Source organism: Seriola dumerili, unplaced genomic scaffold, assembly GCF_002260705.1.
Source record: "Seriola dumerili isolate Sdu_G_001 unplaced genomic scaffold, Sdu_1.0 BDQW01000025.1, whole genome shotgun sequence".
NCBI lineage: Eukaryota > Metazoa > Chordata > Actinopteri > Carangiformes > Carangidae > Seriola > Seriola dumerili.
The window spans coordinates 2,034,792-2,050,237 of NW_019174280.1; the positions used below are offsets into that span (position 1 = coordinate 2,034,792).

The 15,446-nt window shown below is 43.2% G+C and overlaps 1 pseudogene; it reads left to right on the forward strand.

Moving 5' to 3' along the window:
* The first annotated feature begins 6,230 nt into the window (after positions 1-6,230).
* Positions 6,231-14,540, forward strand: LOC111236193 (annotated as a pseudogene).
* The last annotated feature ends 906 nt before the right edge of the window (positions 14,541-15,446 follow it).

A 15,446-nucleotide genomic window follows, 5' to 3' on the forward strand; every position in this document is an offset into this window, starting at 1 on the left:
CATACCTCGGCAGAGATGATATGAGGCCAGCAAAACAAAGGGTGGGCGAAAATGTTGTAATGAGGCTGGTGGAGCCCTTCATGGGAAAGGGAAGAAATATCACCACCAACAACTTTTTCACCTCCCTCACCCTCGCCAAGAACCTGCTGAAGAGGAACACCAGCCTGGTTGGCACAGTGAACAAAGCCAGAAGGGAACTTCCTCCCTCAGTCCAGCAGCAGAGAGGAGAGCTGTATACCACCAAGGTCCCGAGGCATGAACGTACCACTCTCACTATTTATCACGGGAAACCTCGAAAAGGTGTCGCACTCCTCAGCTCCATGCGTCAGCACCATGTGTCCATCGGGAGTGATCAGAAAAAAAAGCCGGAGACAGTCACCTATTATAACACCACAAAGGTATATGTGATGGGTTTTATCATAGGAATAATTATTCATGATTTGTTTTTAAATAAATTATTGCTGTGATGCCATTATGTTGATGTTGTGAAGCACTTTGGGCTGCATTGCATGAAGGCTGTGACAATTGCTGTTGTTATAGTACTGTTATTACAAACGTATTTCCCTTGCTTGCACTAATTTCTATCATTATAGGTCGGGGTTGACGTGCTCGACCAAATGGCACGGCTCTATTCAGTGAAAGGGGCAACACGAAGATGGCCAGTAGCCGTGTTCTACAATCTGCTGGACATGGCTGCAATAAACGCCCACATCTTATTTCAAAAGTGCATGTCCATCAACATCGCCAGACGAGCATTTATCTTGCAGTTGGCAAAGGAACTGCGAGCGGAACACGTTTGCGCCATGTCCGGTCCAGCAGGTCTACCCACAGAGCCGCAACAGAGTCAGCAAAGAAGGCAGTGTCAGATCAACAGCCACTGCCGGCAGAACAAAACAAAGGTGTGCTGTCAAGGATGCGAGCGACCTGTGTGTGGGAAGTGCACAGTGAGGGTGGAGAGCTTTTGCTCCAACTGTGTGCCACTGCCCTAGATATTGTATTTAGTATTGTATTTAGATAGTATTTAGTATAGCTAGCCTAGTTATTGTTTTTAGATTTATTTTTGTTTAGGGTATTCCTGGTTTGTTGTTTCTATGTCTGTTTATACGTTTGTTTATTTGACGCACGTTACTTTCCCAGTAACATTGGCTTCAGCCCCCGCAACCGAGGACAAGCGGGTTGGAAAATTAATTAATTAATATTATTATTATTATTGTTCTTGTTATTATTACCATTGTTATTATATAGCCTGATATTGTATTGTATTACATTGTGAATAATTGTATTATTTTTATATATTGTTGTTGTTGTTGTTGTTATATTAAAATATTATTATTACTATCCCCCATTGTTTCTGAGTTTAACTCTTTTATTGAGCGTGTGTTTATTAAAATACATATAGGCTGCCTGCAATGAGGTAAGTTACAAGTTTTAAGTGTAGGCTTAATATATTTTAGTATTGTGCGGCAAATTTGCGAAACACGCAGCAGCAGTATTCCCCGCAGCCATTCTCTTTGATCCTTGTCTCATTTATCTCCTTTTCCTAGTAATTATCTCGTGTTTAACTGTTGAACAGGTATCTTACACTAAATAATGACTGATTACCTGACTATGTGACAGTAAGTTGTTTCCTATATCCCCGTACACCTGCAAGGTTAAAACACACAATCAGTGAAAATACGTATAGCGGTCTGGCGAACCTCACGGCGCTTAAAGAGGGTGTTCGAATGTTGGCGGTCCTAGTGTTAAGGTGAGTGTTTTACGTGTCCCTCTCCACGCTATGCAGTTGTCCTCATCCATTGTGTCTGGCCTGGTACGGATTGGTTTGCGGTCCCAGTTGCCAGTGTCGGGGGTTGACCTCATTCTTGGGAATGATCTAGCAGGAGTGAAAGTGTTCCCCTCCCCTGAAGTTTTTGAAAATCCCTGTGTGGATACGTGCAACTCGTTCCCCGCTGCTCCTGGTTCATCCTCCGTTTTCCCTGTGTGCGCTGTTATGCGCGCCATGGCTCGTAAACTCGATGATGTGGTGCGTCTTTCTGATATCTTTATAGCTGAGGATAGTGCTGAGGGAGATGGTTATATTTTGCGTGACAGCTCAGCTGGGTGTGAACCCACAGATAATTTGTTGTCTACAGCTCCCGATTTGCCTTTATCATTGGACAAAACAGAACTAATTAAAGCCCAACAGAATGACTGTACTCTTGCTAGTAAGTTGTCTACAGCCCTAGAAAACAAGAATGAGCGACTGGTCACTTATTTTTTTGATGATGGTGTCCTCATGCAAAGATGGTCTCCTGAGCCTGGCGTTAATAGTGATGTTATTTGGCAGTTAGTTGTGCCAACTCTGTTCCGTGCCCAAGTGTTGAGTTTAGCCCATGGTCATGGTCTGTCAGCTCATTTGGGTGTTCGCAAAACATATCACCGCATCCTCAGATATTTTTTCTGGCCAGGTTTAACCCTTAGATGCACAAGCTATGCCACCCCCCTCTAAGGTACAACATGGGTCAAAAATGACCCGTATTGACATACAGTGTTATTTCATGCATGGTTGAGTGTTTCTTTGCTATATTTTTGGAAATCAACTTATTTCATAATTTAATATTCAAAATATTCATTAAATATCTTGTTTTTGAAAACCATAAATCATTATTTTTGTATCTCCTTTCTTAATTAATGAACTAAAATAGTTTTTGTAATATTACATCAAGCTTACACACATGGGTCAAAAATGACCCATGTATGCAAGTGTGATTTTTTTTTTTTTTAAATGACATACTATAATTATGATTTTGTCAAAAAACTTTATTTTAGCAGTGATTTGGACCAAAGAATAACAGTTAATATTTGAAATGTTTATTTGTCACTTTGTCACACTCACACATAGCATGCACCATACAACCAATAACACTGGTTTTGAACTGTTAGTGCACCTGAAGTGTTACTGCAGTGAACTGTGGTGAATGCTGAACATATAAAATGAATGAATAAAAGAAAAGAAAACTGATCAAATAAACTCATATGAGTAAGATGCAATCTAACACCTACATGCCTCACAAACGACAACGACATGTTTGTGCTCCTTGCACACAGGGCTGGTGCACTTGGAACAGCAGCTGCTAGCTTCTCGATCTTTGCTAGCTGCGCACATCTTGCACCTCTTCCTCTTCACTTGGCCCTCCTGTGGCTGGGTGATGGCTGCCCTGGTTAACCCACATCTTCCCATTGCCTCTGTGATATGGGTTTGGAGGTGGGGCGTGCCCTCCATGTGGTGCACTCTGGAAAATAGGAACAAATGACCACAAAGTGATTTGGTGTTTTCTTGACCAGAGCTTTGCTAGAAGTCAGTCAGATAAAATACATGACAACAACTCTGCTGAACCCGAACACATCTGCACATACTGTATTGCATGTTTACATCCCAAATTAATTAACTAAACAAGATATAACTGTGCACAATACATTCTCCTATGTGTGCTTACAAACGTAAACCATGAAGACGCTTGGCGTATCCTATTTATACAAGATGGCGGCAGCCTCGCTCGCCCACCTCCACCTTCAACTACTCCGAAAAACATAGTTCCATCCTACGCAAACATCACACAACTCCCCTCCTGACAGTCAAAATGGCCCCTGTAACCAGGGTGTTGTGCAGTGTAGTTGGTGAAAGTGTTGAGGGTGGCAACATCCAGCATATTGTGCCAGAGCACCATGGGCCACCTCCGTGTTCTCCGCTTGCAGGTGTACGTGCGAACCATTTGATCCATTGTGTCCACTCCAGATTTCGTGTGGTTGTAGTACTGGATCACTTCTGGCTTCCTCTTGGCACTATGGTCATCTACTGCTGTGTCATCATGCATGGTGCTTAGCAGCACAACAGCCTTCTCCTTTTTCAGGACATAGCTCACCATCGTCATGTTGCCACAGAATCCAAATTCGGCGCTGTACTTCTCTCTCAATTTGTGTGGCTTCATGACAGGTGGTATATCCGGCTTGTTCTGGCGAAGATTCTTCACCACATTTGGCCTTCCTAGACGTATACAAAGTGACCAGGGCTCTAACTTTATGTCAAAAGTCTTTGCCCAAGTAATGTCTCAGTTGTCTGTTAAGCACCACACCTCCAGTTCTTATCACCCTGAGAGTCAGGGCGTGCTGGAGAGATTTCACCAAACTTTAAAGTCTTTGCTCCACAAGTACTGTCCTGAGTCTGGTAATGAATGGGATGAGGGCCTGCCACTGCTGCTGTTTGCTGCGCGTGAAACCACGCAGGAATCATTAGGATTCAGTCCAGCTGATCTTGTCCTTGGACACACACGCTTACTCAGAGAAAAATGGCTGGCTAATAAACCGAATGTTGGACACAACATCTTGGATTGTGTTAGCTCTTTCAAAGAGCGGTTGCATCATGCTTGTGAAACGGCTCGCCAGTCTCTTGCCTCTGCTCAGTCCAAAATGAAAAACAAATATGACCGGCAGTCAGTGTTGAGAAGGTTTCAGCCCGATGATAAAGTTTTGGTTTTGTTGCCAGTCGGTGGTTCTGGCTTGCAGGCCAAATTCTGCGGTCCCTATTTCATTGACCGCAAGTTGAGTGACACTGATTATGTGATCAAAACACCCGATCGAAGGAAAAGAGTGTGCCATGTAAACACGTTAAAGTGTTATGTCTCTCGCGCCGACAGCCTGTCTCCCGTAGTCTCTGTTGTTGTGCCGCCCCCAGTAGTGGGGATGATGAGTTGAGTGAAAGGCGAGGTTCGGTTTCTTGTGCTCGTCTGAACAATTCAGAGATCCTGTTGAAGTTAGAAGAGGTTTTGTCACATTTGCTTGAGCCAGCCTGTGGTGATGTGATCAGGCTTATACATAGCTATCTTGATCTTTTCGGTGACAACCCCACGCAGACGCATGTCCTCTGTCATGATGAACTCGCAAAGTCAAGCAGACGATCGTGTGAACTTCTTGTGACAATAGATACAGATATCCAAACCCTAAATAGGACAAGCAAGATTCATCTGGAAGAAAGCAACCAGGACAAACAGGAGCCTGGAGACACAAACACGCATGTATGTTTACCACCCATCTCTGAAAAAGCTCAGCTCACACAAAACCAGACTCAATCCAAGCCACACTCGCGTCAGACCCCGCTCGTCAGAGGTCGCACTGACCTTGAACAAAGCTCTCCTCCATATTTGACATGGACTAGATCCAAATGTGGACAACTTCTGCTCAAATGCAGTGTCCTCCCGCCATGTCCACCAAACATCCTGCATCCCATCTATGATGCAGCTCAGCAAACGCAACTCAAGCCACAGCCAGCTCAGAACCCGCTTACCGCAGGCTACGAAGAGCTCACCGCACACGCAGGGATCAGCTAACACCGTAAAACAGCAGTCTGTTAATAGAACAAAACAAGTATACTTACCATCCATCTCCGAAAAGGTTCAGCTCACACATGGCAGGACTCAGTTTCAGCCACAGCCTCCTCAGACCCCATCCACCACAGGCCGCACCAAGACCACAAAGAGCTCACCATGTACACCATGCAACCATACAGTCTGTGTCTGGGATGGGGGGGTACAGTGGTACAGTGGTTAGCACTGTCACCACACAGAAGGTTCTTTCTGTGTGGAGTTTGCATGTTCTCCTCGTGCCTGTGTGGGTTTCTTCCTGGTGCTCTGGTTTCTTCCCACAGTCCAAAGACATGCAGGTTAAGTTAATTGGCAACTTAACCCTCATATGGTATTTGGGTCAAATTGACCCGTTTCAAATTTTTACAAGAAGAAAATAGTACAAGTATAAGTTTTTACTACCTGAAACTCAATGGCCTTAGCTTATTTTCTGTGATAAACATGTACAACCAAAAAAGATTTGAACATACATGCTACTATACCCCACACATTTACATTCTTCATATGGTCTTCGGGTCAGTTTGACCCGCATACACAGAGACACACAGAAACATGCCAACACACACATACACAGACACAAACACACACAGACACGCATGCACACACACACACACACAAACACACACACACACAGATAATGTTACATTATTATAATCTAAGCACAGAGTAGCTGTTTGCTCTCACTTTCCCGCACTTTTTACCATCTGTCATGTGTCAACCTGCAAACCACACCAACATTTTCTCACACTATATGCCTCGCACCTGCACATCAAGAGGGTGGGACAAAGGAGATAAATACCTCTACATCACAGTACAGAATCTCACACTCTCAGTATGACCAAAAGATTTAGCTGTCAGAGGGCTTTAGAGCTCATATGTGAAGAGAGTCAGGCACACAGCGATGTGGAAGAGGAAGATGTCTCCAAATATGAGGATAATTTAGATATCAATTCAGAGAATTCTGATTCTGAAAGTGAATTTGAAGATGGCCTTCACTCGGAATATGCACCACAAGGAGCACCACAGGCGGCCGCTGGAGAAGCCCAAGAGCCAGCCACTGGAAGAGCCCCACAGACATATTTGTCTAAGAATGGACAGATTGAATGGTCTTCATCCCCAGTGAGAGAGCCCCCCCGCTCAGCTGCTAACATAATACGGATGGTACCAGGGCCCAGACGATATGCAGTCACTCATGTTCAGGATATGAAGTCATCCTTTGAGCTGCTGATTCCTGACTCAATTCAGAAAATTATTCTGGATATGACCAATCTTGAGGGGAGACGTGTTTTCGGTGACCAGTGGAAAGAGATGGACATCATGCATCTGCATGCCTACTTTGGCATCCTCATCCTTGCTGGTGTCTACAGGTCAAGAGGGGAGTCGACTGAAAGTCTGTGGGATGCTGAGACAGGGAGAGCGATTTTTAGAGCCACAATGTCTCTGAAGAGCTTCCATGTATTCTCAAGGATAATCAGATTTGACGACCGGGAATCAAGACCTGTTAGACGGCGGGGGGGACAAGTTGGCAGCAATCCGCACTGTGTGGGACCAGTGGGTGGACCGGCTTCCCCGTCTTTACAACCCTGGGCCCAATGTAGCTGTGGACGAACGGCTTGTGGGGTTTAGAGGCCGCTGCCCTTTTAGGCAGTATATGCCCTCAAAACCAGCAAGGTATGGCATCAAAATCTAGGCTGCCTGCGATGCCGTTTCATCTTATGCATGGAACATGCAAATTTATACAGGAAAGCCAGAAGGAGGAGCTGCTGAAAGAAACCAGGGGACACGAGTGGTGCTAGATATGTCACAAGGCCTCAGTGGCCACAACATTACCTGCGACAATTTTTTCACGTCGTACAACCTGGGACAGGAGCTTCTCAAAAGAAAGCTGACTATGGTTGGAACAATACAGAAAAATAGGACGGAGCTCCCACCTAAGGTTCTAACTGTGAAGAAAAGGCCAGTCCAGTCCTCCAACTTTATGTTCACGGCCAACACTGCCCTGGTATCTTACGTACCAAAAAAAGGAAAAATGTGGTGCTCATGAGCACTCTGCACAGACATGGAACAATAAGTAACCGGGAGGACCGTAAGCCAGAAGTCATACTTCACTACAACGCCACCAAAGGAGGGGTAGACAACCTAGACAAGCTGCTGGCCTGCTACAGCTGTCAAAGAAGAATGTTACGGTGGCCACTCGTGATCTTTTTCAACATGCTGGATGTCTCAGCCTATAATGCGTTCACAATCTGGATGGCAATCAACCCAGACTGGAACCAAAGGAAGCACCAAAGAAGAAGACTTTTCCTTGAAGAGTAGGCAAGGCAATGGTGACACCGCACATCCAAAGGAGACAACATGTGCCCAGGACCCCAGCTTCTCTAGCCACAGTGAGGAGAATGGCAGAGGCTCCAGCTGTCCCACCTGCACGCCTCACACAACCACAACCTCAAGCTTCTGAAGTAAGTGTCCTGTTGCAGTTGTGTGTGTGTGTGTGTGTGTGTGTGTGTGAGTTTAGAAACACATAAAATAAATCCTGAATTAATAGTCTCTTCATTATTCTAGGTTGCAGCCAGTGGCAAGAGGAAGCGCTGCAAGGTGTGTGGACCATCAAAGGACACAAAAACACAAACCACATGCAGAAACTGCAAAAAGTACATCTGTGGTACACACACTGCCAAATTTTGTGATGCATGTGTTTTGTAAACAGGCGTGCCTGTCTTTTTTCCCCAAGCACCACCACCTGTTGCAAGGACTATGCCTCAGTTGTTAATTTCATAAGATAAAAGTGATTGATTGATCATTAATAAGTGTTAATGAAAGCATTGTCTCACTTCATTTTTTCCAAGATAATCATGATTTATGAGACCCAGGTCTTGAGTTAAAGTGGATTTTTAACATCAATTATACCCTTATGACAAAAAAACGAACCACACTTCCATTGTTAATTGTGTTCTAGTAGAGACTGATTGCAATCATTAAACATATATGTTATCTCTACTGTAATTGAGATAAAGACAATATATGTTAATGGTTTATCAAGTAAAATTTTATTTCAGAATTGTTTTTAAAACCCCAAATGTGTCCCGGGTCAATTTGACCCGAGGGATACCAGAGGGTCCCAAAAGTGAAGATAATACAAGGGTTAATAAACAAAAATACAAATTTAAATCCTATGTACATTGTCTGGAAGTGTTTGATTCATTTAAGTTTCATGAACAAGAACAACCAAAATAATTATTAGCTAATGTTATTGCACCAAAGAACTGTTTGGTAATTTATCCACATCATTTTAAACAAGGTGACTTTTTGATTTCCTACCTACAGTATTCAGGATTAAAAAAAAAAATTTTTTTTATAATTTTGACTTTTTTAAATTTATTTTTAATTAAAAAACAGCATGTCCACTGTAGTGAACCACAAGACCATTTTAGTGTGAAAAGACAGCCAAATTTAAACTAAGAATACATTAAAAAACAAAATTATTTATCATTCTGAATTGTTTCACTTGCTTATTGGTTGCAAGGGTGGTTATATATTTTCTATTAAAACTGAAAACATTGTCGTTATATGTCCACACTGTTTGATGGGTCCCCTTGAGTCCTTTTTTGTGTGTATATTTGAACAGCAGAACTAAAGTAGAACAGATATATTTATTTTTAATGTGATTTAGTTATTTGTTAAACCTAAACCAGTCTAGTTCATCATTTCTTCCTTTGCATGTTTAATTTTTAGCGTTGATAATCCTGGAAGCATTTTCTGTTTTTGGTAATGCAGAGAAACATCTTGCATTTGGTACATCTCATGTACGTCTTGCTTTTGCAGCCCAGATTTCTGCATCTTTCTGCATGCTTGAATTTGTCAGCGCATTCGTTTATTTGCAGTAAGAGTTCTCCACTCGAAGTTATCCGTTGAAACCAATATTTATTTGCTATTAAAGAATCAAAATCAGCATGTACATGGATCTCCTCCGATCTGAAAACCACAGTCTGCAAGCAGTTAGCTGTGGCCAACATCCCAGAGAAGAGTGTCTATCTTAGCAGTTACACAGAGTTTTGTATATATTTTTATAACTATCTGATTGGTGAAAAAGCTGGAGAGAGGCCGTGGTTTAGACTCAGCTCTCCCTTCGTTGGTGCACAGGCTGGTCCCAGCCTCTTGGCACAGTGCCTCCTTCTTCTGAGCTGACTGCACCTGGAGAAAAACCTACTCTCCCTTTTCATGTAACCGCCATTCATCATGTTTGGAGTTATTGTTTACTTTAAGCAACTGAGGCCGTCACATGACATCCTGTTCTTCTGGTGTCTCCCTCTGTGTGCGTGACTGCCTTGAGTTTCACCCTAGCGCCCCCTAACGCATAGCAATAGTAATCATCATAATATAAAAACAACACTCTCTTAGCAATGTAACATAACTTTAATTATTTCTCACAATATCCACCATCTCTGGCATGTACCTGGCTCCTAGTCTGCGCACAGATGGCTCTGGTTGTGGAATCCTCATTTTGGTTGGTGGCTTATACTCTTCTTCACTGTCTTCACTGCTGTCATTAAGTTCTGGACTGTCCAACAGCTCTTCAGCCAGGTGCAATTTGAAGTCCAGGTACTGTTCGGTGTTCTTCGCTGGTCGGTTAAGCACTTTGCTGTTAGACTTGTATTGGATCCAGGAGTTTGTAATGGCAACATCAAAGTAGTGAGTAATTACATGCGACGTCCATTTCTTGGTCCTGTTTAACATGCGATAAAAGCTCAGCATGCGGTCACATAGGTCCACACCGCCTATGCACATGGACTTTTTCTTTGTTGGACCATCTGGTGCAGATATCTTCAGGCTCTTTCCCATGTACAGTGGAACCCATCAGCACTGGTTTGTTGTCGAACCATTTGGTGATTGCCAGTTCAGGACTCTTTCTGACCGCCGACACTGATTCTCCTCTCCCCTCTTTTCGCAACTGCTTGTCTCCTGGCAGCTGCCACAACTTTGGGACTCTGTTCTTCATTATGGTTCCAGTTGCTGGAAGGCCCTTTGCCAGCAATGCATCCATGAGAGTGTCGGTCGAAGAATATGTGACTTCCTGTGGGAACGGATTCAACCACGCGTAGAACTGCTGATGCTCCAACACCCAATCTTTGGCCTCTGAATGTATTCTTCCCTTGGTATACTGAGAAATACAGCATCAGGCCGTTTGGAGAAGCAAGGACGAAGACCTTTAGGCCAGTAGGGTTTGGCTTGCCTGGAACATATTGCCTGACTGGACAGCGGCCTGGGAAAGGGATGATTTGCTCATCAAAGCAGACCTTCTCAGTCTTTGGAAGGCTGAGACAGCCTTGCCTCACACGGTCAAGTAATGGCCTGACTCTCCAAAGAATGTCAGCCTTCTTTGTTTCGTCTGGTACATCCAGGTCATCGACAATTTTGAGTGAGCTTCTCAGCTTGAAGAACCTATCCCTTGCCATTTTGGTGCTTATAACTGGCACTTTTGTTTTTTTGACTTACCTGTCCTCTTTCCATAAAATGTGCTTGTTGGTATGCCGTCCATTTTGGTTGAAAAGGAAGAGGAAGTTCCCAGCATCCCAGCCTATCACATGACATGTCACTGGAAAGCCCAGGATGTCCTCTTTACAATACAGCAGGGATTGATAGAGTAGCTCAAAAGAGTAAAAGGAGATGCATGTGGACAAAATGTCCAGTACAGAGGATACAAGTCAATGGGCTGGGTCTCAGGAGGATATCTGTACAATGTACAACATCAAGGTGTAAGATATGCGCGCGCACACGCACACACACACACACACACAGAAGATTGACACAAAGGCAAGATGAGAGCTGTGAAGGATGAAGTGGTGCTGGTGTTGCATTAACCTGTAACACCTTGTCAAAGCAGGCCAATCAAATTTTCAACGATACCAGATACAGTTTCACACTCACACTCACACACACACACACACACACACACACACTGAGATCCTCTGTCAGTGTGATTAAGACTCTTTGACTGTTAATCAGTTTAATTATGCAGCTGAAAAGGCCAGTGTGTGGTTTGCTGGTCAGATAGAGGAGCAGGAAGTGCTGCTCTTTGTTCGCCCATTGAACTCAACAGTGAGCTTTTACTGACTCCAATGTAACTGTAACACACAGATCCTCAAGTGTCTGAACACACTGAATTGGCCTCCTATGGACTTTTCAGTTTTGTCTCCATTCAGTGTTTCCCACACACACAGTTCAGAACTTACCTACAAACTGTGTCAGATTTATTATTATTATCAGGTTCCAAAATGTTCATAATTTAAAAATGGTAAAAAACATTGCGTTATTAAGTCTTTAGTTTGTTCAATATAGTGAATAAATAAAGTATTCTTATTAAAAATCAATAAAGTGAATAAATGAAGATAATTCTTTGTTATTTAACGAGTCCTAAAACTTAATACCACGTGAACGTTAAAAGTCTGTTGCACATTTCTATTTGCACCTTTCTGCTACTGTCCCTCAGTGTCTCGCTCACCTGACTCTCTACAGCCCACCTGCTCACCTGTCTCCCACTTCCTAGTCACCAGTCATGTGCCAGGTTGTTACGGCCTTCATCTTTTGTATTTTGTTGCGTTTTTGCCATCCTGCTTCCTGTTTACTTCCTGTACCTGCCACCTGCCTGTCTGTAAGCCTTTATTGTCGCTATAAAATTACTGAACTGTTCTGGCCTGATGGTCAGTATTTGGGTTCTGGTCCTCCTTCCTTCCAAAACCTGTGACAAATTTTGAGACATTGAAGGGTTATGTCATTTTCATTGCCTTCGCAAAACACAAAAGTTAAACTGTAAGGAAGGGAGCACTGTGTTTGTCTGCTGTAAAGTCAGCTGTAATCGTTAGCTTGTGCAGCATGAAATACAAGAATAACAGTGCCTTATGTCATGTATCAAACCATCAAGTACAATTTTAAGATCATTTTACATCATTTTATTTGTTTATTTAAGTAATTACTTAGTTTAATGTACTGGCACTGCACAGATTCAGAACAACAGATGTAAAATATAGGGCATGAGTTTTTCCGGTTCTGCCTCCAAGAGGATGACAGCCTAACTTTCGAGCTCCCTGATGGTTTTGTGAAATAACCTAATAATTTGATATTGTCAAACCTAGTGAATAATTTGATCAACAATGGAGTTGGGGGTTAGCACCAGAAGTAGGACCGCAACGAATATGGCAGAAACGTATCATGAAGTGAGTGAAAGTGTGGCATACAGAGCCATCAGTGAGTTGATATACTGTACCTACATTATTATTTTTATTATTTACATGTTTAACATAATTTCCATTTAGTACAGCTCATGTTCAGAGTGTGGTTAAAATTGTCTGTTTTATGATAAGGAAAGGTTGGTTTATTGTTTGAAAAATGTAGCATCATCTAGCAGTATGTATCTAACTCCGACCAGCAGGACGAGCGCGTTCGCTACACTGTGTTCGGGGACAAGGGAAGTCTCGCGTGAACACGTTCAGAGAACGAGAACACATACTTGAGTGTGAAATTACTGTGTGTGTGTGTGGCGAACGGTGATGGTAAAAGACATATGTTTGCTCTTTACAGGTAAGAAGGGAGAGTTAGAATTGTGTAAGTGAGGGGTGAATATGTTGTGTCGTAGTTTATGGTCCCGGTTGCGTTATATGTAGTATTGTTTATGAACGTTACTTGGTCAGCGAAAGTAACGTACCGAAAACGGCTGTTGGGACTGGTTGCTTAGTTACCTCAAGCGAGTCGGAGGATGGAGAGTAAAACTAGGAGCCGGTCTAAAGAGCCCGGACTGCTCGTGTCTAGTTCATAAATAAATACATAAATAACTTAAAATAGATACATGGTTGATTTGATTAATTTGACAATGTTTGGTAGACATGATTGGCTGACTGTGTATTTGAGAAACAAGTTGATATTGAATGTACATGATGAAAATGCTCTGGAATAGCAATACAACGGACATGATTTATTGTTTGGACGTTAGTGTAGATGTTCATCATTTTTCTGTGTTTGAATGTGAACACGTTCAGAGAACGAGAACACACACTTGAGTGTGAAATTACTGTGTGTGTGTGTGGCGAACGGTTATGGTAAAAGACGAGACGAGATATGTTTGCTCTTTACAGGACAAAATAAAACACTTTTCAAATTAAATGTGTAGTGGAGGGCAGTTTCACTCTGCACCACGCTACAAAAGCAGCCGAAGTAATTCTCCGAGTCCACGTGCACTTGATGAAGACGGCCCCGAGGTTAGCTTGCGCTGCATCCTCAACGAACTCCGCGAGTTTAGAAAGGACAACAAAACACAACTCTCCGGCATCACACAGGAATTAAAAAGAACAAACGCCAGACTGGACGAAGTAGAGGGGAGGATTGATGAGACCGAGACCGTGCTGCAAGCAACATCCACGCTAATAAAGCGGCTGACCCGGTGCCAGGCTGACCTCGAAGCTAGGCTAATAGACCAGGAGGGCCGCGCACGGAGGGATAACTTGAGGATCTATGGGATAGCGGAGGATAAAGAGGGCAGCGACATGATGAGCTTTTCCCCGCGAAGGAGAGCTTGGGATTGAGCGGGCACACCGGGCACTGGGACCGAAGCCCAACGGCCCTCAGAGGCCTCGATCTATCGTGGTGAAATTTGGGAGCTACAGGATGAAAGAAGAGGTACTTCGGAGAGCCTGGCGTAACAAAGAAGTGCTTTGCGACAATGCCCGCTTTTATGTCGACCATGACTTTCCTTCTGAAGTGCTGAAGAAACGCGGGGAATACGCCGAAGCAAAGAAAGTCTTGAAAGAAAAACAGATCAAGTTTCAGACACCCTATCCTGCAAAGATGCGCGTATTTTACAATGACGGCACCCGTCTATACCAGGATGCTGCGGAGGCAACGAGAGACATGGTTTCACGGGGATTTTCAGTGGCTGTGGTGAAATCGTCCAGTACTCCGGACCGAGAGGAAATCGGGTTTCTATCTACATGGCAGCAGGCAGCGGGGAGACGGCACGACCATCACGGAGATCAGCCCGATGCAGCGGACGGCTGCATGCAACCAAAGAGAAACCCCCGCTCCCAATATAAAGAAAAACTCCAGGAGTTTAGGAGACAGGTGCCCGGGGCAGGAGGGACTGCAGCCACGCTGTAGATGCAGATAAGTGGTATTTCACACCTGGGCGGCTGCGCCCCACACTGAGTGTTTATTCAGGATAAGGTATATGACTCTATGTATCCACGAGTCATCCTCCAATATCATTTTTGACTAATTAAGGGTCGGGACTTGTTAGTTGGCGAACAATCCATGTTTTATTTTATTATGTGGCCACGAATAAGGGCCCCACCGCAGCTGTGATGTGGGATCTTCCCTTACCAGGGCTTTGACTCTACAAAGTCCCTTAAGGCTCCTTTGAGACGAGCCTCAACACCAGAGACAACTGTTCCATTTTTATTTTGGTGACGTGTTGATAAAGACTGTTTTAATTTGTTCCTACTATGTTTGTTTTTTGGGAGAGATGTTTATAGTGTACAAATCCAATGCCAGCAGAGATACTTGGGAGAGGGTGGTTTAACCGACGTGGTAAATTATGAATAAGCAAATCCTTAAGGTAGTCTCATTTAACAATAACAATATTTAACAAACCTTTAACATCAGAGCCTCAAAATGTCCACCTGGATGTTTTTGCTTATTTTGACTATAAAAAGGGTCAGAAAATGTCCTGTGAGTGAGTGCTTTTGTCCATTTTCCCAGAATACTTGGAACTTTCAATATCTGGAAGTTATTTTCAATTTACTGCATGTTAAAACACTGAAAAACAGGTTAAATGAAGGAGAAACAAGGACACAGAATTTGATTTGAGTGTTTTAGTTAAGAAAAAACACTGAAACTGTACATGAATCAGACGTTTTCCATCTTACATGTGAAATTTGAAAAGTATAAAACAATTTACAAAACAATTTGTAAACTTACAATAAACTTATAGTGCAAAACAGGGCATAAAAATAAAACTACAGGCTTTCCCAAAACAGGGCAATTGCTCCTCTCTGGCTGCAGACT